The sequence below is a fragment of the Mauremys reevesii genome, linkage group 23 (genome assembly GCF_016161935.1).
Source record: "Mauremys reevesii isolate NIE-2019 linkage group 23, ASM1616193v1, whole genome shotgun sequence".
NCBI lineage: Eukaryota > Metazoa > Chordata > Testudines > Geoemydidae > Mauremys > Mauremys reevesii.
The window spans coordinates 11,696,332-11,716,872 of NC_052645.1; the positions used below are offsets into that span (position 1 = coordinate 11,696,332).

The 20,541-nt window shown below is 54.9% G+C and overlaps 1 long non-coding RNA gene across 1 annotated transcript in view; it reads left to right on the forward strand.

Moving 5' to 3' along the window:
* Nucleotides 1-3,055: 3,055 nt before the first annotated feature.
* The window catches only part of LOC120389415, a 28,181-nt gene continuing 10,695 nt past the window's right edge, over nt 3,056-20,541 (forward strand). Inside the window, exon 1 of the long non-coding RNA XR_005590907.1 lies at nt 3,056-3,097. This is a non-coding gene — a long non-coding RNA (uncharacterized LOC120389415). The remainder of the gene's footprint in view (nt 3,098-20,541) is intronic.

The window sequence follows — 20,541 nt, forward strand, 5'->3', positions numbered from 1 at the left end:
TGTGGTTGAGCTGGAATTCACATCTTCTCAGACATCCAGTCCCGAGGGGAAGGTTCCCAAGCGATAGCGAATCCACCTCGTCCCTTGGGAAACTGTTCCAGTGGCCAACGAGTCTGTTGCTGAGGCTCTGGCATTGCAGTTGGCAGCTGGGCCTGGGACTTCCCCCTAAACATGCTGGGGACGAATAGCCAGAGTCTCCCATTCAGGGAGGGCCTGGGCTGGCTTTAATCTAGCCGGCTCTGGCAGCAGAAGGGCGCTGCCGTGGCAAGGTGAGCGTCAGTGCAGGCGCTACAAACCCACCTGGAACACCGGGTACATTCCTTGCAGGTTTCAGAGTAGCAGCCGTGTTAGTCTGTATCCGCAAAAAGGCAGGGCTGCTGCGGCTTCCGGTAGCCAAGCTAGCTAGATTAAAGCCAGCTCAGGTGCGTCAGCTCAAGCGGCAACCACACCCCGCACCTGTGGTGGAGACGGCCCCAAAGCCCCAGGTCTGCTCTTGGCTACATTCACCGTCAGCAGTTTGCTGAGTGCCCTTTTGCGGCCCGAGCTCCCTGGCCGTTTCTCCGGAAAAGGAGACAAATGAATTGAAATTTAAAAAAAAAAAGCGGTTTGCGTTGCGTGACCTTTCACTCCCGCTCAGCTCCGTGCAGGGATTGCTGGCATGGCGAGGGCCATGCTGGCAGCTTGCCAGTGCCCACGGCTGCACCGAAGGCAGCATCAACCTCTAATTCCAAACTAACCCTGCCCAGTCGTAGGATGTGAGCTCTGACTTGCCCTGTGTGAGATGACTAGAAATCGCCTGCAGGGCAAACCTGCCCTGGATCCTTGTCAGCCTCACTCTGCAGTGGCGGCCGCAGCCCCAGTGACTCCACAGGCTGCGCTTGGTCTGGCTTAATGTGGGCTAGGCACATGCACCTCTTTTCGGAGCCCCCCCGGGCCGTGCTCTGCCACCACTGAGACCAGAGCTCAGCCCAGCCTGGGTCACATTTCCAGAAAGTGGGAAATTTGTCCATGCAGCTTCCAGTTTTTATCAGTGCTGATGACATTCCGGTCAGGGATCAGGATCCCATTGTGCTAGGGGCTGTACATTCATGTACTGTATTGGCAGCCCCTGCCCCCTAAGAGCTTACATTTGAAGTATCCAGGGAGAGAGTTAGGTGGGGCATGGGTATGTAGCCATGGTAACCTCCATCAACTGCCCCCCCGCCCCCCGTGGACCAACACCACATCCCAGCTGGTCGCATGCTGCACTCAGACCCGGCACCAACCCCTGCCCACCCCAAGGAGGCCGTGTCCAGGGGAAGTGACTTATTTCAAAGGAGACAAATGGAGGGAGACGTAAGAACAAAAATCAGCCAAACACAACCTGTGATAGGGCCACAGCCGAGCCCTAAACGCCCACCCTGGAGGAGGTGGAAAGGTTCAAGGGAATCCTCCGGGCTTACAGAAATTGGGCTCCCAGCTCCTCTGCCTTCCTCTGGAGGATTCGAAGAACAGGGGGAACTAGCCAAATATCCGGGTCAGTGGATTTGACTATTAAGTCAACAGGAGAACAGTTTGGGGGGTATGACGCCATGGGAGACAAAGGTCAAAGTTGGGTCCTGGAAACCAGCACTGCCCTGTTTGTTCCCTCGGGGTGGTACTAAAATGTCGCTTTGCTTCACCTTATATTTCCCCCAAACTCATTGTTTTGGCCCCAGAGACAGACCAAGCCCCCCCCCCCATGATCACCCCCTTTAGCACCAACTAATCTCTCTCCCACAGGGGCGGGAGGGTAACAAGGTAACCCACAGTCCTGGGTGCCCCCAGAAAGTGTCACATGAGCCGCACCCTGCCCCAGCGCGTGGTGCCTCCACCTCCCTGGGGACTGGAACAATCACACCGAGCACGTGTCCTGGGTGGAGGTCAGGGGGCTTTACAAAGAACCATCGTCCCCGGAGTACACGGGTCCCACCGGAGAGGAGGGATGGTCCCTTCCCAGACTGCCTGTGGGACCGCGGCCAGGTGACTAGATCTCTTTCTGTGAGGCCATTTCCCACGTGTGAAATGGGGATAAAACCCCTTTGTTCTCTGCCCTGTCTAATTCGATGGGACGCGCTTTAGGCCAGGGGCTGGCTCTCGCTGGCACCCTGACCTCATCTGGGGCCTCTCAGTGCTACTGTAACAAACGAGGAACCCCAATATTGCCGTGAGCAAACCCCGAAAATAACGCAGCCCCGTGGAAAATCCACAGCCGCTCCAAGCCCCCGAGCCACGCCGGGCGAACAGCTCCGAGCCCTGCAATGTTTGGGCTGCCGACGCTGCTATTGTAACCGTGCTGCTTTGCGTTGGAGCCTGATTTTACAAGGCAGCTGAAGGGCTGCTATTAAAACGCCCCCTCCGCGATCCTGACAGCAGCAGCCGACTTCCAGAGAACACGGCACGTCAGAGCCGAGGCAGTGTCTGGCTCCGAGTACCGTGCTAGGCGCCGACTGACCGCAGAGAGGGGTTTGCTGCTGCAGAGCAGGGAACCTCTGCGGGGTTCCTGTGTTCCTCAGTTGTGAGTGCTGCGAATGGTGCCCCTGGCTTCAAAGGGTGTCCCAGCCCAACCGTCCGTAACTAGAAAGCAGAGAGCTGCAATGCTTGGGGGGGGGGGAGCCCTCCACACATTCTCCCACACCCTGGGCTCTCCAAGGGCTGGAGTCACTTTATTTATGTAAGGTGGGACTTTCCAAAGCGCCTCGGAGAGTTAGGAGCACAAGTCAATGGAGTTCTGTGCACCCTAATTCAACTCCCAGGAACAATGCCAGCCACCCTGCGGCATGAAATCCTCAGAGACACTCCGCCCCTGGCAGCCCTGCACTTGAGAGAGGGCAGAGCGGGACCCAGGTTTCCTGTCACTTCTCGCTGAGGTTTACCCTCTGCCTGGTTCCAGCTAATAAGTTGCACAGGTGGAGCTAAATCACGAGTTCATGCATTTCACCTGCAGCAGCAGCTACCCCCCCCCCCCTCCTCCAGCCGGGCGGTGACCTGCAGGGTGATTCGTGCTCTTCTCCTGAGCTTGCGTGTTGGAAGCGGTCTGAGGAGCTCTGCTTTCTGCAGCTAGAAGTCTTCCAGACAGGTAAGTCTTGCTAGCACAGTCTTTGTCAAAGTCAGACTCAGGACTCACAATTTGTCAGACCACTCTGTATTATGAGCACAGCACTCTGCTAATACACCCAGATAATGTGAGCGCCAGGCAAGACCCACACGACCTTATTTTATACAGAGAAAAAGGGCACGAACTTAACAAGAGGACAAAGAAAGCAGAACTGACAAGTTTACCTGAGGCTAGACATACATAGTTAATTTCCTTACTAACTTTTACCAATCTCCGGTTAATGTTCCACTATTAGTTTAAGTGGACTCATTGTTTATGCCTTAATGTTTCTTTTCCTGACACTTGTATTTCAGCATTCCTTACTTCTGCTTAAAGGTACATACAGCATTTCTTTAATCCATTCTATTTTTACAATATAATTCATTCTACTTTCACATCTTCAAGCCTAGGGCTGTATTAACAACACACGATGCACTTTTTTTCAGAGTAGCAGCCATGTTAGTCTGTATCAGCAAAAAGAACAGGAGTCCTTGTGGCACCTTAGAGACTAACACATTTATTTGAGCATAAGCTTTCGTGGGCTACAGCCCACTTCATCAGATGCATAGAATAGCACATACAGTAAGAAGCTATTTATACATACAGAGACCATGAAAAGGTGGATGTGCCCATACCAACTGTAAGAGGCTAATTAATTAAGAGAAGCTGTTATCAGCAGGGGAGAAAAACTGTTGAAGTGATCATCAAGATGGCCCATTTCGGACAGTTGACACGAAGGTGTGAGGATACTTAACATGGGGAAATAGATTCAATTAGTGTAATGACCCAGCCACTCCCAGTCTCTGTTCAAAGCTAAGTTAATGGTATCTAGTTTGCATATTAATTCAGAAAAGAGCAACTAAAATGATTAGGGGTTTAGAGAGGGTCCCATATGAGGAAAGACTAAAGAGGCTAGGACTCTTCAGTTTGGAAAAGAGAAGACTAAGGGGGGACATGATAGAGGTATATAAAATCATGACTGATGTTGAGAAAGTGGATAAGGAAAAGTTATTTACTTATTCCCATAATACAAGAACTAGGGGTCACCAAATGAAATTAATAGGCAGCAGGTTTAAAACAAATAAAAGGAAGTTCTTCTTCACGCAGCGCACAGTCAACTTGTGGAACTCCTTACCTGAGGAGGTTGTCAAGGCTAGGACTATAACAATGTTTAAAAGGGGACTGGATAAATTCATGGTGGCTAAGTCCATAAATGGCTATTAGCCAGGATGGGTAAGAATGGTGTCCCTAGCCTCTGTTCGTCAGAGGATGGAGATGGATGGCAGGAGAGAGATCACTTGATCATTACCTGTTAGGTTCACTCCCTCAGGGGCACCTGGTATTGGCCACTGTCGGTAGACAGATACTGTGCTAGATGGACCTTTGGTCTGACCCGGTACGGCCTTTCTTATGTTCTTAATTCAAGTTCAGCAGCTTCTCGTTGGAGTCTGTAACAGCCAGGGAATTCCTATGCTGGTGGTGATTTAACTGGCATGTTCTCTGACGAGTTAATGCCATACTGCAAGTGTCCTGTGTTAGGGTTTTGTACGTTACTGGCCTAGAGGACAGCGGGGGAGCTGTAAATGGGATAGATCGAGATTTTTGTAAGTCTTTTGCCACAGTCCCACAGGACGTTCTCCTAAGCAAACTAGGGAACTGTGGTTGAGATGGAAATATTATAAGGTGCTTTCAAAACTGGTTGAAAGAGCCTGCTCAAAGGGTGTCTCAATGGTTTGCAAACAGACTGTGGGGCAGACCTCCTGGAGTCCCGCAGGGGTCTGTCCTAGGGCTGGCACTAGCCAAGGTTTTCATGGAGGACTTAGATAATGAAGGTGGGAGGGGGTCACACAAGCACTTTGGAGGCCAGGATTGGAATTCAAAATGATCTTGACAAATTGGCGAGTGGGTCTGAAATCTGGAAGCTGAAACTGAAGAAAGACAAGTGCAAAGCCAAAGGGGGAAATGCACAACTATCAAAGGGGGGGCCAAGGGGCTAGGTGGAATGCTGCTGAAAAGGATCGGGGGAGGCGCGGGTCTAGTGGGTCACAAATTGAATATGAGTCGTCAATGTGATGCAGTGCAAAAAAAAAAAAAGCTACTGTCATTCTGGAGCGTATTCACAGGAGTGTGGTATGTGAGACGCAGGAAGTCACTGAGCCAGGGAGATTCTGGAGCCGTGGCCCTCACCGGCCCAAGGGGGCAGAACTGGCCTGGCTGCGGCCCGTGGAGGGATGGCTGCAGGGCTGCCAAAGCCACTGCTGTAGGACTGTATTGGGGGACTCACGCGAGCGCCTGTCAGCATCCTGCTAACTACCTGGGGGCTCTCCCTTGAGAGCCGCACTGTGGGAACGATCCCTTTCTGGGGCTCTGATGGGAACCATCCCTATTGCAGGGCTCGGGTCCCAGGGGGGCAGTTCCTTGACAGCCATGAACTCCCGCTCCTCCCATCAGCAGGAACTAACAGCTGTTCCCAATGAAGGAGGCAGGCAAACTGAGATAGATGAGTTAGCTATGGGGGAAACCCTGTGGGGAGTTGTGGGTAGCTGATGGAGAATTTTAACCCCTACATTGCTGGAAAGTCTGTCTCAAAGATCTGGAGAGAGACACTTGTCATTGCACTGAATACAAGTGTTTCCTGGCTGTATTTGGCATGTCCAGCATGGAAGAGGTTAACGTGCCCTTCCTTTCCCTCACTCAGATGCCGGTTTGGGGCCAGATCAGCGGCTTGAGCACTAGGATCCTGAGTTCTAGTCCCACTTCTGCTGCGTGGCCTTGAAAAATCATCTTCCCCGCCTGTAAAATGGGGGTGGTGGTGATCCTTGTGTCAGAGGCAGCGGAGGTTTAATTCCTGCAGGGGGGCAGGGCTGCGTGTCTAGTACTGGGAACGGGCTCGACGGCTGTTTTGGAGCAGAACCTGGCTGATCTTGGCCAGCCAGCTCAGTGCAGAGCAGAGGGGAGGGTTCTGTCCAGTTCCGCTCCCGCCCAAGTGCAGCTGCCTGTCAGGCCCGGGGCAGAGCTGCTGGGAACACTGTGGACACAGCAGGCTCCCAAGGGGAGGCTGAGGTGCCGGAGCAAAGGCTGCAGGCTTGGGCTCTGTGGCAAAGCCACAATCCATTCATAACCCCACGCTCCCAGCACCGCAGCGAGTTCCCCATCCCATCACAGCTCGAGCTCGCTGGTCAGAGCGTCCCTCACTCACTTTGAACCAGCTTGGGGGCGCCGGCTGCTCTCCGTCGATGATTTGGGTAGCTCTGTAGTTTGCATTGGGTCGCTGTGCATGTGGTTTTGGGGCTCCTCTGTCTGTGCTCTGACAGGCTCTGCGTAGGCCCTGCTGCTTTGAGTCCTGGTTCTGGAACAGACGCTGTGGTTTGGAGCAGCTGCCTCAGCATGAATCTTGCATGCGCTGGGCTCTTTCATCAATAGCGGCTGTGCTGAGAATTGGGATGAAGGTAGCTGGCTGGGATTTAGCTTCCCGTTTCCAGTGCAGCATTACAGGAAAGCTTTTCTCTCGCTCCGATTCCTCCTGATTGTCCGGCCGGCTGCTGCAGGGCCATGCTGGTTGCGTCCCAGAGCAGGAACAGCTCCGGATACCCAGGCCTCTCACAGTAAATATCCTCTCTGTGGCTGTACCTACAGGGACGGGGAAAGTCGGTGGCAGTTCTCCGGCCTGTCCAGGTGCCTCTTCGGCAGGCAAAGATGGTCAGAGCCCCGGTGCAAAGAGTTTGCCCGGAGAGACGTGCGTTCCCAGTCCACACAGCGTGGGCTTGGGATCCCCATCACGCTGCTGCATGCAGGGGATGATGTGTCACGTGGGATGTTTGTGGGTTGATGAGCCGGGCATCACTGGATGCAGGATGACTAGTGATGAAAGGGGTAAATGTGTAGCACTGAGGGATCCAGTATGAAGCTGTAGATTCTTGCCTGCGGTTGGTTAGTTTCCAAGACTTTCCTCTCTTACAAACTAATTTACTCTCCCTGCCTAACGAACGCTTGTCCTCTCTCCAGACGCACCTGGAGACAGGACTGGGCAGCCAGGAGGAAGGTCCAGCAGCAGAGCTGCATGGGGAGGTCAGGGTGGGTATAGCAGGGGGGATTTGCATGGGGCGTGGTGGCAGATGATGGCTGCATGGCAGCACCTGTGGGTGTGTCTGGGCCTGCCCCTGAGTTGCGAAAGGACTCACCTGAGCCCATAGCAATGCATGGGGGGCTTCTCCATGTGCATAGGGGGGAGGGGAGGGGCTGCTCTTGGAGGGAGCATACTGGAGACTTGCTGCGGGTGCTCAGGTGGGAGAGTCCAGGGTTGGAGCCGCACAGGAAGAGCTGGGGGTTCACCTCTGTTTGGTGCAGGAGTCGTTGCAAAGAGGCAGCACGACCAACCCTGGGCACTCGCCATCCGGCCCCCAAAAAACCATGAAATTGGCATAAGAGTCCATGTGGGTTTTAAAAATAATCGCTGCTGGGCTTGTTTTCTTTGACCCCTTGTCTCTGCCCTTTTAGGGGTCACGGTTTTCCAGCCGTTCTTCATGGCTGCAAGGGCTGGAGACTTTCATTTAAAGCTGATGTCATCGCCTGGCTCCAGGAGCTGGGGCTTGGTGCACGACACCAGCTGGTGGGAGGCCTGGGGTAAAGTCATGAGCATTGGCAGCACTGCAGAGGGTGGGGACTGTGGAGTGGAGTTTGTGTCGCTTATGGGGCAGCTGTGTGTTAAGAACCAGAACCTACCATCCCCTTTCTCCACCCCCTGGCTGGGTTCAGGATTTGGGGATGGGAAGAATCCTCCTTGAGTCTCATGCTGGTGTGGGGGGAACAATGGCTCTTCTCGTGTCCAGGAGCTTCTGCACCTGATTTCATCTAATCGCCAGCCTCTGCTGGGCGCGCACGTTCCATGCCATCCTCCCCAGCTCCTCCTGGCCCCTTGCTCTCTCTTCAAGCAAAGCATCCGGCTCGTCCCGGGCTCTGTGGTGAACACTCTGTGGGCATTCAGGCTAACTTGGGAGAATTCCCCAGCAGCCGAGCACAGCTCAGGGGCCCTTCCTTGGCACTTCACCTTGGGCTGGAAACTGGGCTTCCTTGCACCCCGCCACCTCCTTTCTCAATAGGCAGGAGCATAACCATAGCATCCCAGCTGGGGCAGGGGTGTGCGGGGAGGGATCCTTGTTCATGTGCCAGGGGACCAGAGTTCCTAGCTCTGCCACTGACATGACCGTGTTATCAAGCCCTTGAGCTTTTCATGCCTCAGTTTGCACACCTGTAAAATGGGGCTAATGCACCCCAACCTCTCCAGTCATTGTCTGCAAAGGGCTGTGTATGGGAAACACCAAGTATTGCCACTGATCTGTGGTTAATTAGTTGTGAATTAAGGGTTCCGCTCTCAAAGCTGACTCTAAAAGCCCATTAGAATTCCTCCACTTCATGAGAAATGGTGATGTAGGCGCCATCCATTCCTGTTAGGCTGCTGCTCTCCCTCCGTCCCTGTTCCCCCCTCCCCCCGCTGCACTTAATAATCATCTCAATTATACCCAGACACTAAGGAGACAGGGAGGGAGTCTTGAAATAACTCTGAACAAACAGGATCATCTTTAAAAATGACGTGCTCTGCTTCTGGCTCCGGCATGATGAAAACAATGGGATTTTGTCATAGCTCTTGGATCTGCTCTGGTGCATTGTGATCTGGGCTGTACCATCGGATGAGGCAAGGTCCACTTTAACCTCCGGAGAAGCGGATTTAGTCTCACTGAGCTGGGAAGACCAATCCCTTCCCTGCCTGTTCTCCACCTGCTCTTTGTTTATGGAGGGATCCCTGGTCAATCTGAAGGCAACGAAGGTCAGATCTGCACGAGGGCGCGCAGGGTGCGTCTGGACAGGCTGCACTGAATGGCCTGAGTGTGAAAAGGTTTAAAGGTGCAGTAGGTAGAAATACTTAACTATGGAACAATTACAGTTATCTTCCTGTTGGGCATCTCCACTCCTCCAGCCTGGGCTGCAGCCAAGCGATTGCAGAGGAGCTTTTTAGCCCTTGAACGGCTTTCAAGAAAACCTGTTTGCAGCACATCTCACTCACTCCAAAACAGATGCTGTTAACTGACCCGCTGCCTGGGTCGTTCGGGGGCACATCTCCGCTGCAGCGGGGCAACGCGGTTCCTGGCTCGGCTGGACCCACACACACAGAGTGGCCGCGGCGATGCAGGCAGTAGCTTGGGCTAGCGGCCGGAGCGCGGTCCTGCTCAACCCCTTGCATCTATACCTAGCCTCATGCCGCCACCAGGGCTGCTGCTATTTTAGATGCTAGCTTAAGCAGGGCTCGAACCCAGGAACCGCCCAGACAGGGAGTCTCATTACAGTGCTGCTCCCAAGCGCTTCCGTTGCTTCCAGCCAAGGGGCAGATCTGAAGTTTGTTTAAGCACCTAACTCCCATTGCTTTCACTCCCTGGGCTGGAAGCAGCGGACTCTGACCTTCGCCACTAGAGGGGGACATAAACCATCACGGCGTGTGGCCGGGCTGTCGTGCCATTAAATCTTTCTAGCAGCACCAGGCGAGACCAAGAGCAGGATCTGGCCTCCAATAGCTCGTAGAGGAGCTAGTCGCTGTTCAGCGTGTGCCAGGCATTCCCCTTCTGTGCCTGAGCCCCAGGGCAGAGTCTGTGCCCGCTCCCGACTGCCTTCTGGCTCCGAGATCCGGAGGGCGCGAGTTCAATCCCTAGTTATGACATTTCTCTGGATTCTAGAGCAGCAGGTTCCCTCTGAGAATGGGCCTTCTGGCTCCAGACCTGCCTGCGTAATATTTATCCCTCCCGTATGCTGGGCTTTTTCACAGGATTCCCTGGGGGCCCTGAGGCCAGCTCTGACCCTGGTTAAACAAACGGAGCTGCCAGAAAAACAACCCAGCTGCGTGAGTCTCTGAAGGGAGAGAGAGAGAACTAAAAATACCCGGCTCTGGAACGCTGTGGTGCTGAACTGGAACTTTCTCCTCCCTGTCTGGCCAGGGCTCACGGCTGCTGCGCTGGAAACTCCTTTCAGTTCTGGTTTTGTTTTGAAATTGCTTTATTGCCTTTAATGACCCGTTTGGGGAAGAGAGCTGGGCCCAGTGAAATCACTGCCACAGTTGCCGGGCAAGAGGGGCTCTCATGGTCTTCCCCTAAGATCCAAAGTGGAGATGCCAGGTGTAAGAGTTGGCATTGTGGAAGTGGGGTAATTAGTCTGGAGTCAAACCACTTCTTGTGCTCTGGACTAGTGTGTTCACAGAGGCAGCTAGAAAAGAGGAGCTTGTTCCAAAATAGCGCTGCCCTGAGTGTGAGGCAGTCTTGTCCGTCCCTGCTGGGGAGCAGCCCCCTGAAGCCCCCAGCCTCTGGCAGCACAAGCCCTGCCTTGGAGGCCTCGCTCTGTCTGTGCAGGCAGCGGTAAGCCCACCCCAACCCCCGCATCCTCCACGAGTCTCTTATCCACTGACTGCTCACAGAAGTGCCCAGCCGGCTGTTCCCACAGGCCTGTGCGTGGTGGCTTATCAGCTCCCCCTCAGGACGCCGTTCCGCGAAGCACACGACACTGGTGTTCGCTAACCGTCCCCGTGCTCACGGAACTGAGATTCGGGCGACAGCGAATGAGACCATCAGAAACGAAGGGTTACGGAGCCATGTGGAAAATCTGCTTTTCACCCAGCCCCGCAGTTAGATGCCTTAAGAACAGACTTATCAGGGTATATACGGAATTCCTTACACAGTGTCTGTACGCATAGGCACCGACTTTCTAATGTGCCGGGGGTGCTGTGCCCTAGGCCCCACCCCCATCTCGCCTTTCCCCCAAGGCGCCACCCCTGCCCCACCTCTTCCTGTGCCGTTCTGCCCCCTCCCCTGAGAACATGCCGCCCTCGCTTGTCCCCAGCACCTCCTGCATGCTGCGGAACAGCTGATCGTGGTGGGCAGGAAGGGTGGGGGGGTGCTGATTGGGGGGCACCAGGGGGTGCTTAGCACCCACCATTTTTTTCCATAGGTGCTCGAGCCCCGGAACACCCACAGAGTCGGCACCTGTGTCTGTCCGTACATCTCCCAGGGGTATTGATGCCTAGAGCGATGCAGATTTTAATTTGAGATCTCCCATGACACTTTGAGCTAGAATGTAACAGTCAGAGCCAGCAGCCTCCTGTAATCCGCAGGCCCCCCTTTACGCCCTCTGCCCCTTGGCCTCAGAGCTCCCCACGGCACAGTCACTGCAGTGGGTTACCGGAAAATGGCAGAGGTGGTGCGGGATGGTAGAGGGGGCTGGGCAGCCACGGGGCATCTCGTCAGCCAGGAGCGGCGCTTCTTGATGTGACCTCAGGCAGCACGTTCTGTGCGTTCTCCAGGCCCTGGCCCAAGCACTGATTTCCCCAGAGGGCTTTAAGGGAAGAGAGCAGAAGCAGGACACCGGGGGGGAGCAGTGTGAGACCCCTCCTGGAGGGATGCACCAGGGTCGGGATGTTTGAGATCCAAACCTAGCGCTGGCTCTGATCCTTGGGGACCCCATCCGCTGTAAGGGGCTAAGTCCAGGCGTGTTTGGAATGCAGGGCCCATGGCTCGAGCCCGGGTGTGTGTGTAACGTGGTGATTCGACCCCCTGCTTACGAGCAGGAGGTTGATGGCAGGAGAGGCCCTGGAAGGGGAGGCCGGCAGCAGGGTTAGGAGCAGCTCTACGGGGTCGCAGGCAGCAGCTGGGTGGGAAGGCAGGAATGGCTCTGAAACTGGGAGAGTCCCAAGTCTGCTGTTTACCCGGCCTGTGCAATAAGCCAGGCGGCTGGTTAATTTCACTGGCGCGTCTGGGCAATGGCGCTGGCAGAGTCTGCTGGGGTTCAGGATGAAACGCCAGCTTCTGTACCAAGGGGCTGGGAGAAGCCTGGAAACAGGATCTAAGCTCCCCGTCCTGCAGAGCAGCCTGCAGCCTGGCTGACACGTTATACCTGACTCCAGTCCACGGTACAGCATCTTTCCCTGCTTCCAAAGGAAAAAACACACACACACCCCACCCGTAAACTACAGCCAAACCGCAGAACTGGGGGGGGGGGGAGAAGCTACAGTTTATGTAGGCCCTACCCAAACAAGGAATTGCGCTCCCTCTGCTGGTGCTCTAATGATAACCACTGCTATTACCTGAGCTACTCTGACATGAACGATGATGAGAGCTCACAGGTCGGCAAGGGGAGAGGTGCAGATTCTAGGATCCCTCTAGAAATAATGGGGGGGGTGAGGACTGGGGGCAGGATAGAACAAAAGGCTCTTGGGGAGGAACAATGACCCAGTGCGTAACATCTAGGCACCCCCCCCCCCGGTGCCTTTAACAAAAGCCAACGCAACAGCGTATAAAGAAACAAAACATCAGGAGCCCAGACCAGCCCTCTGCCCCCGGACTCCCCCTCCACAATAACCTCCTATAAATAACACGCGGTGTGGAAGCTCAGCCGAGGGTGTTGCAGACATGGGAGAGTCAAACAAAGAAATCTCTCCTCTCCTCCTGCGCACGGCACTAGCCCCAGTACCCTTTTAAGGTAAAACTCTCCCCAGTTCCATTTCTGTAGCGTGACCCCTCTCTCCTCCCAGCACCATCCTGCGAAGGCTTCTCATTCAAATGCACTTTCCTCCCAAACTTTGCCTTCACAGATCAGCACCCCACATTTGAGCCTCTATAGGGGTAAAGGAGGGATTGAGCACCTTGCCTGGGCCAACTCAGGAAAGAATCCCCATGGCATAAAGCGCACAGTCCTGTACAAACATCCCCTGCCTGCCATGGGCGAGGAGATGAGGTGGTCAGAGGACACAGGGCAAAGACGGGGCTGGAGGAGGTAGATCAGGATATTCTCTTCTCCATGCCCCAGAATAGAGGCTCAAAGTGACATTGGACGGTATTTTTCTTGCCCAAGGCCCGCGTAGCCTGTGGGACTCATTGCTCCATGAGCGCTACCGAGGCAAAATGTTGAACAGGATTGGACGTAGAGCTGGAGAACAAAAGGATTCGGCGTCATCCGGGGGAAGCCTCAGCCTTTCCAGACCCCCTGGCTGGTCTCTAGCTGCTCTCGTGCTTCAGGGCTGAAGCTGATAACCTGCCCCCGGCGCCTGCGGGGTTTCTTTCAACCTTCCCCTGAAGCAGCTGCTGCTGCAGGGTAACCGCACTGGACAGACGATGGGGCTGAGGCCGTCTGGCAAGGCCGATGTTGTGCCCACCAGTTCAGGCCAGTGGAGCTGGAGCAACGGGGTAGGAGTATTGCATGTTCTGGCAATGCCCCCCCGCAGGGGTCTCTAAGCAGCGAGGGGCCCTGGCTGTGCAGCTAGGAACTGAATTGGTGCTTCTCCCCCCAAGGATAGATCCACCCACCTGGAGGGGTGGGGGCTTGTCTCCTGCTTAGCAGTTAAGCATGTCCCATGCCCATGGGGCCATGTGCGGCTAAACGAGTGACTCCCTGCTTTGAATGGGTACCCCGCCGGCTAGGCACACCCCTGGGACTGGAAACCCAGCAGCCCCCTCCCCCCAGCAGGGAAGGGGTTAACGCAACATGACTCCTGCCCCCTCTTTACAAGCTACAAGGGAGGGGCTGGATGAGAGCGTCAGGGCTGGTGTGGCCGGCCTGGCAAAGGAGGGAGCCCAGCGGCCGTCCGGCTGGGTGCGAGCCCCAGTGCCCTCGCTCCCTCTGTGCTCGTCCTTGGAGCCGGGGCACCTGGGGGGGGGGGGGCAGAGGGCACCGGTGTGTGGAGGGCATTTTAGTGTCTCTTGGCAACCGAGCTCGGCTCTGCCCTCTTGCTGCCGCCCAGGCGAGTCGGGGAAGGGGGTGGCTGCAGCTGCACCTCTGCCCAAGGGAACGCACTGGCCCTTGCTAAGCCCCGACAGTCCCACCCCTCCGCTGCAGACGGACACTAACGAGGTCGCTAAGCCCAAGCAGAAATGATCCTGGACACGTTTCATTCAGAGCCGGCACTAGGCAGACTGAGCAATTGCAGCTCAAGGTGCCCCCCCACCCCATTTAATTATTGGGGGGGGAAATATTCCTGCTTAGGGTCCTCAAGGGTCTAGCGCCAGCACTGGCTTCATTGGTCCTGCCAAACCCATGAACCGAGCTCCTCCGTGCTGGCTGTTTACAGGTACCCAGGCAGAGCCACTCGCGTAACCTCTCCAGCCTGGGGCGAGTGGCCCCCTGCGACCCGCAGGCCCCGGCTGCCTACGACGCTAGGTCTCTGGCCTAGCGCTCAGCTGGGCTGGTCCCAGGACAAGGCCCAGCGGCGACGCGCCGCACGCCGGGTTTCTAGCCCCTGGCTGTGGATTCCCCTTTAGCTCTGAGGCCGGGGAGGGATTTTCCTACCCAAGATTTGCTCTCCAGCACTGCCCCCTACGGACCCGAATGGGAGTTCGTTCCAGGTCTGGCTCTGGGGGGAGGCGCGAGCGCTTGATTGCCCTGAATGCCCCGATGAGCCCTCTCTGTACGTGTCCTCCGGTCCAGCCAGGTGTGAGAGCCCAGCTCCCCGCAGGAAGGTGTGGTAGATACAGGGGTAGGAGCCTGCAGATTGCTTACCTGTGCCTAACCTGAGGGCTTTAGCCTCCGCTCCACTCCCTAAGGCTCCCGGAACAAGGCAGGCTGCCTCCCTGCTCCCGCCACCCCTGGGCTCTTGAGCCTGGCAGCTGCAGAATCCGGGTGAGGTGGCTCTGTGCAGGGAGGGAGACGGGGCTTTTAAAGGGGTTATTTTTAAAGTAACTTCAGCACTGGCCCAAGGTGACTGGCAGCCCCTGAGAGCGGAATAGCGCAGGTAGCAGAGCTTGCCTGGCTCCCACCACCCTGCCAACGCTTTGCTTCGTCTCCGCCACAGGCCTGTGCTCCGCCCAAGCTCGCTCCAGTCTCTCCCCCGGCCAGTGGATCACCGTAGCTGCCTCGTTGTACATTGTTGTCTTCCAGGCCAGGGAGCAGAACTGCATTCTAGGGGCGCTCGCAGCAAGCCACTCTCAGCTCCCGGGTTGTATTTGCGAGGTCCTGTCTGCTTCAATCTAGGAATAGCATTGGGGTCGCGAGCAGCCTCTGACTGCACCGTCTTGTTTAGCCTGCTATGTACGATCACTTCTAGCTCTGCCCTGGCCTCCATTTTCCATGGAGTTCAGAACTGCTGTCTCGTCTCCGTTCTGGGCATAGGATGTTCGTAACCACCAGCACTTGGACAGACGCTTAATGCGCAGATCTCAAGGCTCTTGATGCAGGTGGACGAACATCATCATCCCCGGGGGGGGGGGAGGGGACGCTCAGGCCTGGAGACCGAGTGTGTGTCTGGGGATGAGGGTCAGACTAGAATTAAAACCCAGGGATCCTAACGCCCATGTCGAGACTCAACCCACTGGGCCACTCAGATGTCTGAGGCTCCCCCCCGGCCTAGTGTTTCAGGGGAGAAGGGGAAACCTAGCATGGCCCCCGGTATGAACAGTGATGTGGGGGAAGCCACGTGCCTGAGGAGACAGGAAGATCCGGGGCGTGGACGTGGGAGCTGAGGGATGGGCAGCGTGGCACCTAGGCTGGGGGAGGCTGTGCCTGCCCAAACAGCTCGACCCCAAAGCCCTGCTTGGCCCCGGCCCAGGCAGGCTGCTGCCTGCTCCTCTTCAGGGAAGCAGCGGGTGGGGCTGGGGCAGGGGGGTTGGGGTGGGCTGGAGGCATTGGGGCTGCCTGCCCTGTGCTCAGGGGCCAGGCGTGGGGGGCCACGTGCTGCCCTCCCAGTGCTTTGGGGCTGGGAGGAGGGGGGGGCTGGCTGGGGACTAGCCTCCCCCAGCCAGTGGTTCACCCGCTGCCCATGGGGTGACAGTGGGGTTAGTAACCTGCACTGGATTTTCCTCCCTCTCTAGTCCATGCAGAACAGGGTAACAAACTTTGGTCGCTGTTCATGAATTGGATGCTGGTCACTCACTGACCCTGTGCTTATTTCAGCCCCATCTTCTGCTCTATCCTGATGGGCACTAGGGCCTCGCGTCACGCCTAGCCCCAGGGAATCTGGCCTCAGCCCTGTGTTCCATCATCTGGCTTCTGTCATCTCGCTGGGGGCTCCAGCGCCTGCTGCCAATTTGACTTTTTTAAAAAAAAAACCAACAAACCCATAATTCAATGGGCCTTTCTTAGTCTATGAAATCCCTTCAGATGGCAGCAAAACCCAGGCTGACCCCTCCCGGCTACTCAGTCTTGCCCTTCCTCTTGCTGGCTCTTCTCAACTCCCTGCTAACGATTCTACAAACCTTGATGGCCTCCTGCTTTGGGGAAATGACCTCGGGGAGCCGAGTGAGCCCCACACACAGGTGCCCAAGGAGGGTGTCAGTGCCTAACTCCAGCCAGCTGCCTGGGTCACCTTTTAAAGGCATCCAGAGGAAGGCAGCAAGAGCCTGTAAGGTAGTGGGCATGCTGCTGTGACCTGCACAGGATCCAGCTCACGCAGGAGAAACGTTATGTGCTAGATAAGGCAGCTAAACCTTCCCCCCCGCTGCAAGCATGTTGGTGCTCCTCAGTTGTGAGACAGTTCTGGACAGGGCCAGTGCTACCATTTAGGCCAACTAGGCGGTTGCCTAGGGCGCCAAGATTTGGGGGTGCCAAAAAGCAGTGCCCCCAATTTTTTTAAAAGCATTTCAGCAGCCGCGGAGCTGGGAGGGAGAGGGAGTCTGAACCGCCGCCGGCAGCCCGGGGGTTACACCGCGCGGTCGCTGCGCCACTTCTCCTGCTTCCCAGGCTTGCGGTGCCAATCAGCTGTTTGGTGCCGCAAGCCTGGGAGGAGAATTAGAGCAGGGGCAGCGTGCTCGGGGAGGACGCAGAGCAGAGGTGAGCTGGGGTGGGAAGGTACCGCACGGCTCCCTGGGCTGGCGGGGAGGTGGAATGCTGCCACGGGGGTGCCTCAGGGCGGCGGGGGGAGCTGCCACAAGGCTCCTCACCTCTGCTCCGCGTCCTCCCCGAGCACACTGCTCCTGCTCTAATTCTCCCACCTCCCAGGCTTGTGGCGCCAATCAGCTGTTTGGCACCGCAAGCCCAATTAGAGCGGGGGAGGCGTGCTCGGGGAGGACACGGAGCAGAGGTGAGCTGGGGTGGGGAGGTGCCACACGGCTCCCCGGGGCAGAGGGGCGCAAGGTGGAAGTTTCACCTAAGGTGCGAAACTTCCTTGCACCGGCCCTGGTTCTGGAGCATCTAGAAAAAGCAGCACGTTCCCCCTGAGTGACATTCTCGCCTGCCCACTGCCCTTCCCAGCCTAAGAAGGGTGAGAGGCTGCATCTAGGCTGAAGTGTTGCCCCTTGGAGAGAATCAAGTGCCAAGTGGGATCATGCTGGGAACTGGTAGGTAGGATGGAGCTGAATTGTGGTCTGCTAAATGGACGCTTATTTTCTTCATAGATGACATTAAATAATGGAGAGGAAGGAGATGGAGGGGTGATGATGTCTTTCTGGACTCTCTGCCTGCTCGTGTGGTTTAAAGACACAGGCTTTCTTTAAACAAACTCGAAGAAAGGGCCATCATGTTCTTGACTCAGTAAATACAGTGACTGTTGGGCCGTCTCCAGTTAGAAGAGATTTCTCTCAGTAGTTGAAAGTAACTAACTTTTGGGTACCTACATTGAGATACCTCTTAAAGGGACCTGACTTTCAGTCTCTTTTGAAAATGGAGGCATCTCCTTTTAAAACAGGCAGCCATTCTTGTTGGTCCTTGAGTGGTTGCTCACAAAGCCCTGGTAGCTGTCTGCACTGGACAGATTTATTCCCTTAAGAACCTGCTGAACTGGGAGGAAGGGTGGGGTTTTGTAACAGATGGAAAAATAGCTTAAGGAAGTAACCAGGGGAGACTAACACTTATGCCTTTGCATTTCACCACATATCTGGCTGTTGTCTCATGCTGGTGAAGGACTGTAACCCCCAGACTAGATGTGCAAATAATTCAATTAAGTATCACAAAACATGTTTCCTTCATTCTCCGAGTCTTTCTTGCCCACTGGCTTTGGAATTCTTTGCTATCAAAGTCTCTCCGGCTCAAGACACTGGATATGATATTCTACATCCTCTTTAAATAGCCCTATCCTGGGGAACGGATGCACTTTGGAGGGTTGGATGCACATTGTGATTTTAATGAGGTTAGACAGAGCAAGGGCGTACCCCAGCGTTGGAGGCGAAAGGGAGCTAGATGGCCTTATATGCACAGCCTAAGAGGCTTACTTTCTGTGGTATTTTATTTGAAAATGTATTAGACAGCTCGTGTGTGTGCTGTATTAAGTAAATCAAGTTCTTTGGAAGGATTATGAAGAATCCAGTCATGGCAGTGGTCTTTACCCAACTATTTCTGGCGGATTTTCAATGTTACTTACTGAGTGTGGGGAGCTGATGGTTGGAAAGGTTTGAAAGCACCCTGGCCTAAGGCCATTGTTAGTTTTGCAGTAGGGCCAATATGATGATGTCAGTAACAGAGACACGGATGTGTTTTGATGCTGAGTGTGCATCTGCTTCCAGCATTCTACAAGCATGAATCCCTCAGGGCTGGGATTCACAAAGGTCTTCATTTCAAGGGCAGTTAAATACCTAAATAGCTTTGGGACTCCCCCCCGGTAAAATATCTTCCCTTTGCAGCTGGGTAAACTGAGGCATGACAACCAAGCCATTAGACTTCTCCACCTCTGGAAGACTGTAGGCAACAGATCACGTTCAATCCTGCATATGGGCTGTAAAGTTTTAGGCAAGGGCCTGCTGTGACTGGTTGGGAGACCTGGGTTCTGTTCTACAACTCTGCTACTTGCATGATCTCGGGAAAGCCCCTTTCATTTCTTTCACACCAGACTGTGGGGAGCCTACAGCCTCCGGGAACTGAAGGTCTGAATAGTAGTACGAGGGGCTGGGGTGCAAACCCTAGTTTAGAGCAGACAAGGGACAGCTCGTGTGCTGCTGGGTGTTTCTGCTAAGCCCTGCCATGAGAGAGCATGGAATTCATTACAGATGAGCAGCAAGGACTCAGGGTGGGTGCATGGATGAAACAAGTGTGCCAGACTTGCTGCATCATTAATTCAGTCCTTTCAGCATTGTCTACAACGTGGAGCAGCTGTGCTGGAGAACACAAGACAGGTGCCAAGGGCAGGATAACAGCTGCCTGGGCTGTGGCAGGCCTGGCACAAAGGAAACTGAAAAAGCAGCAACATTGTGGAGGAAAAGCTGTGGTGGTACAATGAATCTGGCTCATAACATCTATCATTCTGCAGCAGAGCTGCCCACAACTCTAAGGAGAAGAGGGAGACTGAAGCAGAACCAGCTTCTACTGGTTCATAGGCCCAGTCACCTGTTAACCTACCAGCTCAATGGTCTAAGTGTTCCATCTCATCCAGTATCTTGTACCTTGCTAACATCCAGTAACCACAGGCTGGAGAGGAAGGTACAAGACACCGCAGTGGGGGACTGGAAGCAGAAGCGACTGAACCTTACTTCATCCTAGAAATGCAATGTCAAAATTCATCTCTACCTCCTGCTCTCCCTCCTAGCTGAAGCACGAGGGCCAGTATTAGAATTAAACTAACTGGCTTCCACAGTAAATCTCCCCTTACCCTTCTTATTGCTGAATGCAGTTGCTCCCAAGCATGCTGCAGGCACTATTTTGTGTGTGTGTAACAGTTCTCCCTCTGGCACAGGTAAGAGACCAGCTAGGGAGCACATAGGCAGTGTGGAAGCAGTTGGAGCCGAGCATGGAGTCATCAGGATTGCTAGGTTCTAGTCTTGGCTCTTACCTCGGGTTTGGATAAAGCTCGGTCCAGTGTGCATCGTGGCTGCCTTTCCCCATCCTTACCCCCTATTCCCAAGAATACTGCATCAGGGGGTAGCGATTATGAGTAAGCCTCTACATGGCTATTGCCTTCTCTTCATTCCCCTTCCCTACAGGAGGGTCACTCCCATCTGACAGGGTCTTCATCCAGGAGCTCTGTGCTGGTAATAAGCAATCCCTTGGGGCTCCTGTAACAGGCAGAGTTGATATGCAATCCCAGCCTAAGCAGGAGGGGTGGCTATAGGGTGACCAGCTGTGCCGATTTTTAAGCGGTTGTCCCATGTCCCAATTGATGTTTGGTCAGGATGAAATCTGTCCTTTCACACTCATGCGTTTTTTTCTTGTTTTGTTCCACCAGCAAGACTCGGACTCTGTTTTTTGCCTATGCTTGCATCTATACTGGGCCTTTGCCCTGTTCGTATTAGCCACCTAGGGTGACTAGATGGGATGAAGAAAATATCAGGACACATGGGGGGGTGGGGTGGGGAGATGGAGTCCCACCGGCGGGGGGAGGGGGGGAAGGAAAAAACCAGAGTCCCACTAGCAGAGAGCAAAAAAAACAAACACTATTCCCCTAGCTCTAGGGCGTGAATTAACTCTACCGGAGGTCCTCTGAATAGGGTGGGGTTAGGAATAAACCACGTATACTGAAACTTTATGCAGCTAGCGTAGAC